Source organism: Vidua chalybeata, chromosome 13 (assembly GCF_026979565.1).
Source record: "Vidua chalybeata isolate OUT-0048 chromosome 13, bVidCha1 merged haplotype, whole genome shotgun sequence".
NCBI lineage: Eukaryota > Metazoa > Chordata > Aves > Passeriformes > Viduidae > Vidua > Vidua chalybeata.
This window is the reverse complement of record NC_071542.1, coordinates 6,422,862-6,438,832: the sequence shown is the minus strand read 5'-3', so window position 1 is coordinate 6,438,832 and position 15,971 is coordinate 6,422,862. Positions and strand designations below refer to the sequence as shown.

General features: G+C 37.4%; 1 long non-coding RNA gene across 1 annotated transcript in view; it reads right to left on the bottom strand.

Annotated features, from left to right (window-relative positions):
• Positions 1-15,926, bottom strand: part of LOC128794581 (uncharacterized) — a 49,771-nt gene extending 33,845 nt beyond the window's left edge. The window contains exon 1 of the long non-coding RNA XR_008433193.1: positions 15,657-15,926. This is a non-coding gene — a long non-coding RNA (uncharacterized LOC128794581). The remainder of the gene's footprint in view (positions 1-15,656) is intronic.
• Between the last annotated feature and the right edge of the window lie 45 nt (positions 15,927-15,971).

The window sequence follows — 15,971 nt, the reverse complement described above, 5'->3', positions numbered from 1 at the left end:
CAACTTGGGCAAAGACACAGAAAAAAAGTCCAAAACCCTACAGCACTGTGTAAGATTAGGAAGGTCATAGATAAAATGCTTCCAAGGTCTAGATATGAAAAATGAGAACCACATGCTTGCTAATATTTGTAAATGCTTTGATGGAAGTCAAAGTTATCTAATTAATCACAGTTCTAAAGAACTGTGAAATGCACAACTTGACTTCATAATAATAACAAGGTGAAGTCATTATTTTATCATTTCTTTGATCATCTGATTTTCTGTTTCACTTGGATCATGTTCCCCAAGTATTTATAATAATAGTAAGAATTAATAAGGTCTTTCAACAGTGCCGGAGCCTTCCCCGGCTTGAAGTGACTCCGGATGGTGGTAAAGTCTCTCCTCCAACCCGTGCCTTCAAAGAAAGACTCAGTAGTCTTCAGTCGTCCGGTCTCAAGGCAGTTTATTGCATGTTATCTCAAGGCACACAGACTCCCTGACATTGTCCCTGACTCTGTCTGTCCCCGTCTCTGGCTGTCCCCGTCTCTCCCCTCCCCGAGGGGCTGGTGCCATCTTTTATATCACACATTACGTATTAGGTGTTTATAGTTTTTTCCCAATGCCTACTACCTATGTTGAACAGTGACTTTCTACTCTAAACCAATCTGTGAGTGCCAACACCACCAAGAACATGGAGAATAGGAAGAAGAAAGAAGGAGGACAGGGCACGCCCAAATCCCTCCATCTTAGAACCTCTGACCCCCGTGCACAAAACTCAGACCCCCCTGTACAAGGCCTAAAACCCCCCTGTACAGCACTCAAAAATCCTACCTTTCACTTTGTGATTACTTCTATTATAATATCTAAACTTTTGTGATTTCTTGTTCTTCCTGCAAGGTTGGTAAATTGTTCCATGGGTCAAGCTCAAGACCACAGGGGTCCCTGGCCGCCTGCCAGGGTCTCAGAGGCTTCTGCCCTGGGCCCAGAACATCCAAGAGTGTCTGAGGGACACCTTGGGTTCCGACAAACAGAAACTAATTAATTTCACTTTTAAGCCATATAACTGCTACTCAGGTTCCTAATGCGAAAATAATCCTACATTGCAGCCATTATGAAATATTTTCCTTTTTATGCTCACAGTTAATTCAATATGGGCAAAAGATTATTATGCTGAAGCTATTTCTTTTTGGAAGTTTCCATTACACGTAGATAAATACTCCAACATAAAACAGAGTGCCAAAGGAAAGTTGATGATTCACCCTGATGCTGAGTATCTGCCTTCAGAATCAAAAAGGATTTCTTTCCTCTGTGGCACTGAAGATGCTGAATAAGGTACAAACCAGTTTAGAAAGGTGCATCACAGACAGAAAAACAATGTTCACTGAAGGAAGCTCATGCATATTTTTACATTACAATTTATGCTTGCCAGCAAGAAGGGCATACATTATTTCTGAAACACATGAAATAGCCATCTTGTATAATTTCTATTTTCAGAATGTGAAAGATCTTTCTATTTTAGTCACATTCTGCAGAGCCATTAAGTGGCATCCATCATTACTTTCTTCCCGAGGAATTATACACATGAAATAGGAACATTTAAAATTATTTAAACCAAACTTGGAAAGACTCTTAATGGCTTCTCAGTCTTTTAGCCTCCAATAGACCTTCTGCTTGGTTAAAAAAAAAATCAAAAATAAAAGAAGCCACACTGGCTAAAACAGTCTTGCACATTATTGATTTAGATAACTGGTTTCAAGACAACAATTTTTAAGCCACAGTGGGGAGCAGTAGTAAGGGAAAAGTCTGCCTTGAATCTCTGCTCATGCTTTTACCACAGTTGTAACATTTATCTTGCTGTCTGAGACTAAACTGCACAATTCCAAATCATGTCATAACTATAACAGAACTTTTACCAGCTGTTAAATTTCTGTTACATTAACAGTCATGCATCTTTAGAATTTTCTCATACATTAACAGCTGTGCACCTTTAGAATGGTACTAGGCCAGTCACAAAGATTTTTTTAGTTTTACTAAAGAAATATTTGTGACTGAGCTAGTACCACTCACATGACTGAAGGGCCTTCTCCAAATTCACACTCTTTCTTGTCCTGAGACATGGCCAAGTACTGGACACTGTCTTGTACACAGTTTTCATGTCAACATACATGTTCCAACAATCTTTAAGATGACAATATGAAAATATCATAAATTTGTGATTTTCAAATGTTTTAGCACTTTATAAATTACGTGAATTTGCATTTACTATTAGTATAACATGTGCCTTGCAAGGAACTTCAGACACATGCCAGGATCATGAAGTGCAAGGAATCAGAAAAAACATAGACAAAGTATCTCTGTGCAACTGATTATATGAACCACAAGAAAAGCAAGCAGCAAGAGGACAAACCAGAAAGGCACTGCTCCGAAGTTTTCATACACTGAAAGAACATTGTTGGTGGATCACAGTAAAGCTCATAATTCAAAAACCTCAAAGAAATGAAAAGCTTACTTAATTAAAAAAGGACCATTTTACACACGCCATATAAATACAGTGATGTAGATGAAAGGAGTAACTTTGATCTAATTTTTACACATCACTGAGAAGTAATACCGTATATTTTAACTACTATCACATCATTCTAAAGAGTAACTAGAACTTCGTTTCAATTCTAAAACGATTCTTTGGACTGAGGGCCTAGAAGATTGATAATCTTCAGCTATCTTGAATGCTGCTTTTCAAAACAGAATCACAGCTCACCCACGGTTTAGGTCTTGTGCCATTTCCTGCTAGAACCTGTTTTATTTCAAAATATTTCTATCACTGTTTGGGACTTCACCTACACTTAAGGAAGGACTCTTCAAGCAGTATGTCTATCTCTGCCGGTGGACAGCTAAAGACTACGAAAAGGAGAGGGAAGATCTGATATTGCCCCTCCATCATTTCCACCACTGCAGTTTCTAGAACAAGAATAGAAACAGTACTAAAAAAATCAGGTAATGAAAGAAGAGTTAAGACAAATCTCCCTAGTTTCACTGTAGTACCTCATTCATCTTGTCCACATAGAAATACTGGTTCAAACAGGTCCTCAGCCATTGTCTTCTGCAAACTTGAAGGCTATACCAGATAAAGGACTGTTCTGCCATTTGCTTTCTTCTATTTAAGAACTCATTACTCAAGACAGGTGAATTTGACTCTCTATACAGCAAAATTCTTACACTGAGCAAATAGCTGCTACATTAAATAACAGCTACATTGGATCAGCTGCTTTAATTAGAATTGGTTTGCTTTATTCTAGTTTAGAAACCTGCTCTTGCTGACAAAATTCTGATGTTATTTTCTGTTCAAGGATTAAGCTTGAAGCTAATTACTGGTACAGGCCTGCTCACAAGTCTGAAAAGAATTAAAAAACTGACACCATATTTTTCTTTCAGACTAATATAAAGGAGTAACCTCAATTTGCACCATTAATCTCTACAAATGAAAGGAGAGGATTTTTCAGCCTAGAGTAGACTCCTGACAACGGAAACCACCTACAGCATCTTCAGAAATGCTCTCCTCCAGAGAGGAGAGAAGCTTTTGTGCTCTATCTGAACAAACATGGCTTAAAGGCAACATGTGATCCAAGATTTATGTAAATTTTCATTAAATGTAGGACTGAATATTCAATGTAATGTTTTCCAATCACCACCTACTACAGAAGACAGTACAAAGTCACTGAATTTACTCTTCCAGCCCTGGAGATTGAGTGCTTAGTATTCTAGTCTTATACTTCCCAAATGCAAGACTGCTACTCACTTTGGTATGCAAATCTTAGGAGCCAGGAGACAAAATTTCCCAAATTAACAAAAATGAAGTGACGATGTTTCCTATTTACACACTTCAGGAAAAAAAATAAAATTCAAATGTGTGTTTCTGTAATTGCTAAAGCAACAAAGTTCATTTTCCAACTTCAGTTTGCTTGCAAAGCTGACTACTGCTTCCTTATATACCTTCAGAGATGCCCCTTCAAATTGTAAGGTCTGGCTGTGTTTTATCATTTAAAAGAAAAACACTCTAATGTGAAGCAACTCTCAGATTGGTTCCTTTCAGATAGGTTAAGCCCTGTAGCATGCAGATTAACACATGGTTGTTTTTTGAAGATTGACTCATATTGATGTGACCAAAAAAATAGCTCATCCTTTGACACCCAAGATCTCCACTCTCAGGACTCCATTGTCATTTCTTAGGCTTGAATTATGAGGACTCCTGCAACAGACATCCAGGCAAAAGGGAGAAAGAAAACCCCACTAAATTGGCTGACAAAGATGTGCACTAGACAGGAAACAAGAAGTTCAGCTGCAGTCAGGCTGTGTTATCAGACTGCAGCCGGAGGTGTGCAGCTAACCAGAGCAGAAGGGCTCTGCTCTAACAGGTGTCTGCAATAAAGGTGAAAAGCCCCTGTGCAGCACAGTAAAAACCAGCCCAGCCTGGCCTGCCCTGTCCTCCTCACAAGACTCACTGTGGCCTCTCTCTAAACCCTGCACGGAGCATCCATCCATGCCTGGTACAAATACTGGGGAAGTTTAGGCCAGGATTTCTGCAAATTGAGAATTTTAAACAGTACAAATGTATAAAATCTTAAATGGTTAGTTTAATGCCATATACATTAAGTATGAGATTTAAAGTTTATCATGCTTTAGCATTTAGTTTATTTAGTTTTCCTTTCAGCATAGTCATTGTTCATACAGGACATCTGCTGCTTTCCCTTAATTTCTGATGGAGAGACTATAACAACATTTATTTTGATACTGGATTTTTTGTATGTCACAAGGACTTTAAGGTAAATGAGTTTGTCACTATAAATGCATTTTTCAACTTCTCAAGCTTTTGTTTATTTTCTTAAATCATAACAGATTTTCTTCAAACAGGATTTCATGGCAAAATATGAGGAAATAAAGTATAGCAAATAAGATAGAACTGAACAAACACAATCCTGTAATCTATAATGCATTAAAAATACAATACATGCCAAGATAAATAGATTTAATCTCTGCACATTGCAGACAATCTGACTGAACACAAAAAATGGGAAAATTATCAAAGGAATCTACAGAATTCCAGGTTGTTTAGATCCCTGCAATATGGGCTAATACCTTCCCCAAGATCTATATGGCACCTAACTCTTTATTTTACTCACAGAAGTTCAGATTATTGGATGAACACACATCATCCTCCAGAGAAGTGAAACCCACCTGGAATTTATGGTAGGACAAGGTGGCATCTGGTACCATCAGCAAACTTCACCTTTTCTCAACTATTAAAAGCGATTGAAGATTATCATTGGCACACCATCTTTAGAGAATCCCTCCTCTCCTTTCCCCTGCCACACACAGCTTACAGCCATGAGGAAGTTTCCAAAGCTATCTATGCTCAGCAGTTCTAAACACAAACGTGCTCTGCATCTCAGATTACGTTAAGTGCCTGAATACGAGTATAGCAGCTTTCATCAACTGTTACAGCTTCATTAGACAGCTAAGATTAAATGATTTCAAACTGTAAAATTTCCCAAGCAGTGCTTGCAATTTGCTTTGAACTGAAGTAAAGTGTGTATGTGCTGTTGGAATCTGCTGTCAAACCAGTCTGTATCAAATTTTGGTTTCTTTTAGTATTTCTAATGTAGCTGTCTTCTAACCCAATCAAAATAAAAGTAATATATTTCCCACCACATTATTTTTCAGACACAGGGCACAGTATGTTTCTCTCCTTAAAAATCTTCCTACTGGATGTGGAGTTAGCTGTGCAAAGGCTGGGGAAGTGCAAGGATCTTATCTAATCACACCTTCATGTTTAATTATTTCAGACAACACAGAGAAGCACAGTACAGGGGTAAAGGACAAAACCAGCCACAGCTTATATGTACATGCAGGCTGAGCATCAGCAGGACTAATGCAGAGTAGAAATCACCTCCCTAGACTGCAATAACAATTCAATCTTCAAGTTACTAAGAGAAAATACACAAAGGCTGCAAACACCAGGAACTCTATTAGATCTGATACATTGTAAGATAATTGCACCAAACTATTCAATTCAGCATCATTGCCCCTAAAAATTGACTTCCTTCAATTTCCTTTCTAAAGACAGGAACATGAACAGTAACTACTGTATTCCCAACTGAAGATGAGTAAGATTCAATTTAAATCACATTATAATACAATAATCAGCTGAAAGAGATTATGGATTCTTTTATAGTACAGTATCTATCAATCATTCAGCACTTTCAATACTACTACAACAGAAAGTAAAACTGACTTATGATTCTACATGCAAGTAACTCCCAAAGTACTGTCAGTAGGAAGCCTCAAAAAGGTTTGAATCTTTTTTTTAATGATTCTGCTCAATGCATTCTGAACAGGGTGTTTCATCTTCCACATTTAAAACTAGTCAAAAGTAAAAGACAAAGCCCAAAAGGACACTATTAATTTCAATTCCATCTCTGAAAAAAGATTGTTTGCTTTGCCCTCCAAAAGCTTTCCAACATGACCTCTGAAGGGCTCTTGCTGTGGAAGCAATGACAATGGTAATCAAATTCAGACAAAGTCAAGTGCAACAGTTGAAGAGATACTGGCACTCATTTCTGACAGAAGACCCATTTTATTATAATCTAGGCTAAGGTTCAAGAAATAAAGGCCACATTCTTACATGCACTCCTGTGAATGACACATTTAATGATACCAGAAGAGACCTAAAATTTTGCTTAAAAAAAGCTAAAAAAAAAAACCCTAATTCCAATTCTTTCTAGAGAGAAATTTACATATAACTTGATATCATCTGAAAAAATGCATAGGATTTCTAATATGTTCCCATTAAAAATAAGGGGGTAGGAGGAAATGAAAAAAACTCCAAAATTTTAAGACTTTTTTTTTGTCATCTACCCAGGAATGGCACTTGGAATTGACTAAATTCTCAGTAGGGATTTGCCTGTCAGGCAAGGCCACTGACTCATCTACAAAAGAATAAAAATTATTCATCTGAAAAAGAATGAAAAATAACCTATAAAAATAAACTTTCCAAAGAATGGGATCCATTTTTACAAAAATACATACCTTTTTATTTTTAGACTAATAAAAGAAAACAAACATTCAGTCAAAAAAACAGGTCAATTAAGAACTCTCCAAAGAGTGACCTCAAAGCCTGCAGCAGACAGCTGCACAGCACAGCTCTGTCACCAACAAACTGATTATGGCTTCTCCATAATCAAATAAGATCAAGTCTTTTGAACTGGAAGTCATAACAAACTCCTAAATTTTGGCCAAGTGTAGAAGGAAAAACAAGCCATATTTAAAATATCTGGCTTCTGTTAAAATATAGTCACGCTGCTGATTAAATAAAAAGGGTACAACACAATGCAGGTGGTAATTCTTTCTGCAAAATGTTTTGTTTACCCTAGAAAAAGTTATGATTCAATCTCTTTGGCAGATACTAACAGGATGTTGTTCCTTCAGTAATGACAGTTAGAGCTGTGATCACACAGATAAAACTGACAGTAATCAGAATATATTTATACTTGAAAAAGTGAGAAACTAGTCTTCAAAACTAACATAAACCCACACGAAATCTTCCTTTTGTAATAAGTTCTTGGATTCACTGATCAGTCAGTACACACATTTTATACTTACTCACTCTTCCCCACCATTTTCTGGGCCACTTCACCAGCTGCCTGCAGGGGATCAGAGCCTTTGCAATAGCTGCTGTAGGAACAGTAAAAAGGATTCTTGTGGCTGCTTCTGAGTGCTGAGGAGAAATGCTGTGACGAGCAGCTCTCCCCCAGCATCTGTACTGCACCAGGCTCTAGAGCAATGAACATCCTGTAACCCTTCACAAATGGAAGCTCATGTCCTGACCCACTCACAAACCACTCGCTTGACTCTGCAAGTCACCTCCACTCACCCCACATACAGCCACGTAAAGTGCAAAATTGTATCACTGCTAAGGACTTTCCTGTGGATATAAAAGACATTTTCTTTATGCAGCAGTTTGGATTTTGTTATATATGCACTGCACTGGTGCTTCTGCCTAGCTGAACACAAAAGATACTCCTATATACATGTGAAATTAATTCATTTAATACTACTCCACAATTCCCACTGCAAGAAAAAAAACCAGAAGAAAAGGATGGCATACACAGTACTCAGCTTGAACATAATGCTTTTCAACTTTGCTATCTGGAGAAATTGCCACAAAGCTCACTAATCCCACAGCCATCCTGTTACCCTGCTTTCACGGTGCTCTAGCATAATCAGATAATTAGATTTCCTAGCACAGACATTACAAAGTTGATTGATGCTTTTCCCTGACTCCTGTCATCAATTCCCCTTGTGCTGCTGGCAAGTTTGAGCAGAATCTGGACATAGATAAGCAACTGCATTTCAGATCCTCTCAAACAAAATAAGATAGCTGTGGAAGGTTTTTTTTTTTTTTTTTAATTTTTGCTCTTACTAGAAAAATAAAATATTAACTCTTAAGAGTTAGTGGTCAGCTCATGGATCATTGCTTCATATGCAACACTAGGATTTCCCAATCCATGTGGATGACTGAAAACTCAATGCAGCTCAAAATAATCTCACATTTTAGTATCCAGTTTCTGGGACTCTTCAGCCTTTAAAAGTGTAAAGTATTAGCTGAAGTAATCAGAAGTCTGAATGGTTAACATACACATAAAAGCTAAAGGACAAGGCATAAAGGGAGCAAAGAACCTTCTCATTCTTCCTCCTCCCAGACAGACAACAGCACACTCCCATTTTCTTTTGTCCTTCTCTCACAATACACTTTCCTTTTCCCTTGTTCTTTTCTCACAGTACTAAATGGGAACCATAGTCATTACTGTGACATTTAGCTACTGAAGCAAGCCCATGTCAGATGCTTTTCAGTGTTGTAAAATAGTTGTGCTTTTAGCCTCAGTTATATCTTCTCTTGAAGCAAGGCACCTGAATGTGATTGTTTTGCTGGCAACTTTCTGCCCTAGTTCTACCCAGCTAAAACTCCAGTGGAATGTTTATGTTTAAATGGCTGTAGATTGAGGCAAGAAAACACACAGAACTGATTTACAGTTAAAAATTCAGAAGAAATCATGACTACCAATTTCAGCTGAGTTCAATTGGGTTAGGATGCAATGTAACCAGGGGGTTCCAGAATGGAACCTGAGTCCTATCCAGCAGCTGGCATTCAACACTTAGTTAATGAAGCATAATTGCAACTATCAATCTATAAGTTGTTTAACTGCAATTGTCATTTCTTTCTGCTTTCCATGGCACATAAGGGATTAGATTTTATTACAAATGTTAAACCACTTGCATCAAATTTGCAGGCCTTTACTGGCAAGGTACACAATGAACAATAGGTATTTTACTAATTTTAAATCCTAAAGGTACTACTTTGGCTTTTTTTTTCTCAAGTTAAGATCACAGTGTCAAGGTTTATTATAATTATTGTACTCCATTTACAAAGGAAGACCACAACCATACACTTTTGACTCTCTACACAGTAACACAGCTGCAAATTATAGCAGTTCGTAAACTCATCACCAGTAGGTAGCATGTTGGAATGAATAAGTAATTAGTTTGAGATAGTACTTTAGGAATATCATTGTGAGTTCATTCTGATACTTGCCAGCAACTGCAGCTGCTTTTTAAAATCTAATGAAAACATCAGGAAAAAAATCTTTTAAAAAAATCTTTTTTTTTTTTAAAAATAAAAATTTCTGGACTAGGACTTCCCCAGAACAACCTAGAGAAAAAAACATGTTAATTCATTAAAACACTGGCACACATCCATCTGCTGTACCTGACAAATCATGAATTGCATTACCAAACTGTATAGTTGCCTCAAATGATGTCAGAATATGCACTGTAAACAAAAAGAAGGAAATAACTTTTTTTCCTGGACAACCTTCAGGGCTTACTACTTTCTCTTGATGTTTTACCACAGCCACCTGCAATGGAAACAGATCTTGCACTAACAAACTCCAAGCTCCCTCAAGAGCAGTCTCAGCAAAGTTCTCCATGAAATTATGAAAATGCTATGCATCCCAAAGCATGAACTTGTAACTCTAATTTTAAGATGTTTTTGTAGAAGATTTCTGAATTTAGTAGTATGATCACAATATTAAGAGATTTTGCAATATTGCAGTACCACAGTTAAGAAATAACCAGAAATTACCTATGAGAAGAAGGAAACATTGAAACTTAACACTAATATTCCCCAGAAGCGCAAAGATGCTGAAGCAACACAGACACACATTTGCCAGGATCAAGTTCTTGATGAAACTTGATTCTGGATAAACTGGCTGTATCTTAGCATCCCTTATTTATAAATATAGATTTCAGCTACTTAATACTTGAAAATTGTCACAGCACAGCTATTCTGTTAAACATGATCCTTTAAACAGAGCTTTTTTCAGTTCTGATTTATGACCATTAACTATATTTCACTTTCAAAATCATCTGATAGACAAATGAACATTTTCTCAATACAGTTTCTTCAGACAGTAAGTGCCAAAACTTGCATTGGGAAATCTGCAAATAAATCTATATCTCTTTTGTTATGAAAGTTTTGTTGAGCCACAGTCCTTTGTACTCTAAGGCAAAGAAGACACTGTTCAGAAAAGAGCTGCATGGCAATGCAATACCCTTGGTATAAATGTTACAGAGATATCAGCCACAGCCTGGTTTTAATATGCTGTCACAACAGTGGAAAAGAGCAAGCAACACTAAGAGGCAATGCTTTTCCAGAGATGCTGCTAAAATAATCTGACAGTTTAAAAGTTCAAACAAAAGCCAACAAAAATCTAATACAGCTCTCCAAGGGCTGTTTAAGTGCACGCTGGCTACGGAACCATCTCTACTTCAGAACTGAGAAAATGTTTGGCAAGGAATCCAGAGAAAATGACAGAAACCTCTGCAGCTGGAAATTACACTATTTATAGAATTTGCTCTTTGGACCATTTGCTGTGTGGAAAGACACTTGCATGCAAAGACCCAACCCTCAAGTCTTCAGCAGCTTTCCCTGGGGTCTGTGTGTGCAGGGCTTATGGCAGGAGTTTTTCTTTGTACAGCCTGGAAACCAAGTTAAGCTCTCACAAAGCAGTGTATAACACAGCAAGTTCTCGTCATTGAACTGCTTCAAAAAGTATTTTTTCATTTAGTTGTCAAACAACATTCTCACCCTTGTAACACAATGGCTGGGAGGTTGGTTGTGACAGAACAGGAAAACATTGTTATAAATACCTCACAGAAAGGAAAGTAAATTAAGGGTTTTTTTCTGGGTTTCTTTTGGGGGGAGGGTGACCACACTGCAGTGTTACAAATCTGATTCAGATAAATAAACTTATTACCCACTCTAGTAGAACATTCTATACTTCAGATTTGTATGAAGAAGAAAAGTGTTATATTCTCATTATTACCATGTTAGGAGGAAACAGAAATCAACTGCCTGACCCATAACGCTGATTAGAACGTTCCTCTAATGAAAAAGCTCTGGATTCCTGACAGAGAGGGTACTGGGAGACAGTACTCCCACAGCCAGTGCTATTACAAGGCTCTTCCACTCGTTCAATAGAACTCCTTGACATGTTTCTTTGGTATGAAATGGGCAGGGCACTGTTGAAAGATTTTCTGTTTCCAACTCCAAAATTTTGGAAAGCATAGTGCAATGTTTTAAAAATGAAAGGCACTGTACAAGGAAAACTCAAGCTACTTCTCAAGCATAGCTAAATGCTGACTTATGTTGAAAAATAAAACAAGATGATATTAGTTACAAAAAAAACCAAAAAACAAACAAACAAACAAAAACAAACAAACAAACAAACAAACAAACAAAACCCACAAAAAAACCCCAAAAAAACCCCAAAAAACCCACAGCAAAACAACCCAAAATAGTGTTCACATTGATATTACCTGAAATTGTCATTTGACTGTCTCTGAAGTGAGGCACTTTCTATCTCAACTGCAGCTAATATTTTCTAACTGAAAAGCCAAAAAATATATGCTAATAGAAATACAAAATAGAAAGTTGCAGAGGAAACATAATTCCTACTGGGAAACACAATTTCCATTCCTTCTCCTGTGTAATAACCTTAATTCCAGTTGTGGAAAGGATTGCTTTTCTTAATGGCATTAACTTAAATGGAAATGAAAGGATCACATTTTATTTCAGAATTCTCTTAGCTTTGCTTGAAGTGCCTCAAAGAAACTTGCTGCCTCAGACTAAAACCATCTACATCAAGTACAAGGGAAGTGACCTTCTCATACAGGTGCTCTGCATGAGCACAGATTGAAACTGAAAGGACCTACACCTTAGAATGAAATGCCTAGCCAACTTCTCAGCTGCTGGTGATAACTGCTGGGAAAAAAACGGTTGCACCCAGAGAGTAGGCAGAGCTTGAGATGTATTCAGTTCAAAGCACATTCAAATATTAATGTGCAGATTCATATTGTGCAACACACTGAGCCACAAAAGGTGGGTATGTAACAGAAATACAGGTGTTTAAATAAAAGGTCCCATGATACTAAATTTGTCTAGATGAAGATACTGACAATACTTACTGAGATTCTTCAAGTCACTTTCAAATGAGCGACAGATTTTAGTTTCTAATAAATATTAATAAGCTTAAACTGAAAAGTAAAACTGTTCTATTTTGGTAAAAAGTGACTTGGCATCTCCTGCAGAATACTATGAGGCTGTAGAGCCAGACTGAAAGAAGTAAACTAGCTGATAACTACTTTCAAATATATTATTGCAATCTTTCTCTGAATGATAAAAAGGAGGATGAAAGTGCTGTCATGTGCAGCTACGCTGGCATTATTATCAATAAATCCAAGAAGCATCATACTGGATTATACAATGTCTTTCCATCACAGCACTGAAAAGATGCTAAATGTGCTGACATTGTTTTAGTGTGGAGAAACTACAACTTTACAGCTGGAAGCAGGGCGTAGGAAGGCAGTCATTCCCTCTGCACTTGTAAAAGAAAAATTACCAGTTTTCAGCAGCAGAAAAGGAATGGCAGAAGTGGCAACTGAGCTTTATAGCACTCTTCGTCTGATCAGTCATTGATCATGTGGACAGTCAAGTGATTCAACCTTTTTGCTAAAAACATTCATCATCACAGTGGAAAAATGACAAATCGGGATCCAACGGGACTATGAGAAAATGTTCTGATATTGCAAAAATCTTACAATACAAGAGAAATCTGTATCTTTGCATAAACACCACAGAAATTCCCTCCCAAAGAATGGGTGGCATATCCTAGCAGTTTGTGAAGGACTGTTACTTAAGTGAAACAGCTTTGAATTACATTTATCTTGCTGTTTAAGATCTAGGGACTGAAAAAAGCCTGCAAAAGATAGAAAATGCATGCAAGGAATTAGGAATCTGGTATGCAAGCAAGATTCTAGAACAAATTAGTGGGGAAGAGTAGTTTAAAGCAATACAGACTTTGGGTGAAAAACTGAGTACACCCAAAGGAAATTTCAGCATGTCATTTCCCAGGCCAGACATCCAAGTTCAACTCCAGCATGACAAGAGCTTGTTCCTAGCAAGGAACAGATTTCTCTAGAAGGGATAGAGCCAGAGGATTGACCTTTCATAACTAGAATGCACTTCCTACACATACATATTTTAAAATACATATTCATGAAAAAATCCCCCCCCCACCCCAAAAAAAAATCAAATCAGAACAAAACAGAAAAAAAACCCATATCCCTGATGTGGAATATGAGTCTAGCTAAATGACAATGAAACTCCTGTCCTTTAGAAAGGAACAAGTTCTCCATTCAGAGCTCATTAAAATCAGAAAAAATTGGATGCTCTTAGCAAGGGGAGGTTGTATGTAAATTTTATCTACTTCCCCATTCCTGCCAGGTCCCCAGTCAAAACAAGAGTCTTTTCTGAGAGCATCCCCCCGACTCTGAATATGCCTATTCCCCAAAATTAAGCAAAGCTTATTCCATGCATGTGTTCACTGTTGCAAAGTCTGGGCAACACAGACAACAGCAGCAACCTCTTCTTAATGAGGGCTGACTCTTGCTCATATGCCTTAATATAAAACAAAAATAATAGAAAATGAAGAGAGTTCCCGATCCCAACAGCTTAATAAACCACTGCTATCTACTGCTATTTCAGTCATTTGACTTAAGATTCAGGAGCTGGAATCAGAGATACTAAGACTGAAGTAGTTATAATCCACACAATTGCACAGGATCATTCACTGACTGGAGCGATTTTTTTTCTTTTTTAATATAAATACAAAGAAAACCAAATTTGAATGCTGAGAAACATATTGTTTGCATTGAAAGCACACAATGTGATTTTCTTCTGGTATGCTTCTTTGATTCATTTGTGTGCATGTGTCCTAATAATTCCATTTCAGTACAGATGCATTACACTAATTTCATATTATGTGCACTTGAAATATGTACCTTCCTATGCCTTACTCAAAATTATACAATGAATAAGTAGGAATGAAGTATGAAAGTTATTTTAATATTAGAGCAAATTTACTTTTGGTTCCTGATCTACCCTATTGGATTTTTCCTCCTTTGAAAGATGAAGTCTTTCTTCTTCAAATATTCACTTTTTCTTCAAAATACCCCAAGCGAAAATGCGTAACTGAGAATAAACAAAATAAAACAGCCCAGAGTAACAAAGGAAATACAATAAAATTATCTGCTGTGCCCAAAGCTGTGCCAGACATTTATATGCATTCATTTCCTTTCGTCCACTCAATAGTTGCTTCAATTCAATATTAAAATCTCTGCTTTTGATCCCAAGATTGGACCTAAAATCTTCTCAGATATTTCAACGGTAGAAGTCACCCGGCTGAAGACAACATAATGACAACACAACATTCCAGCATTAAGAGTCTTCATAGTTCAGAGAAAGAGACTATGGAACACTTCTCTTCAACTTTCTGAAGACCTGATGTGAAGGAATGAAGACAATGGAGCCAGGCGCCTCTCAGGGGTGTGCAGTGACATGACTGCAAAGAGGCAAAGGGCACAAACTGAACAACAAACAGGAAATTCCATCCTTTGAATGACAGTGAAAACGTGACTGGACACAGATCTGGGCAATTTGCTGTAGCTGACACTGCTATGATTAAAGAAGTTGAAGTGGATGGTCTCTCTGGATGCCTTCCAACCTCGCAATCTGTCAGGAGCTTCACACTTTTCTGTGGAAAGCTGTTATACTACATTCACTCTGTTTATATACCTCAAAAAATCCCTACCAAAGCCAACCAGATTGAAGGCAGCAGCTAACTCTTAATCAACGATCAGGTCAGCCTAGCTACATCAGAAAACAGGACAGGACACCAGGATTGCCTTTTCTATATTTGTTCCTCACTGGAACTTGCATCAGTGCAGAACCAAAATCAAGTTTTTGGGTTCATTTTAAGAGCAATTATTTGAATTTTACCTTATCAATAAAATCTCTGTAATAGTTTCCATTTCCTTTTAAGACTGGCTAGCAATAACTATGTAAAACGGTTTGTGTAAGGGTATTCTGGACGAACAAATTAAAGCTTAACATGGAAATAGGGTATGGAGGCATTAAAGACAAGCATTTGCACTCAATAACTACAGCTGCTCAGCACAGGATTGCACACAACTCTTGTAACTTTGCCTACAGCCTCTGTATTTACCTTAGAGGTCCACTCTTTGCAGGTATCCCAGAAAGCAGGGAATGAAACCAGCATCATCTGATGATGTGGAATCCTCAGCATCCTCAGGCTTGAGGGCTCGGACAAATCACCATGGAGAAGTACTGCAGCTGCTACAGGGCTCCTAATTTTACACTTAAGTTTTATTTTAAACGTAAAGAGCAGCTGGGGGAAGAGCAAGACATTTATTATTGTATAATTTTATCATTTTAGAGCTTAATACCTCAAATTCTACTTTAAAAACAAAAACAAACAAACAAAAAACCCAAGCAACTCCCCCTCTTACCTCCCCCCCCG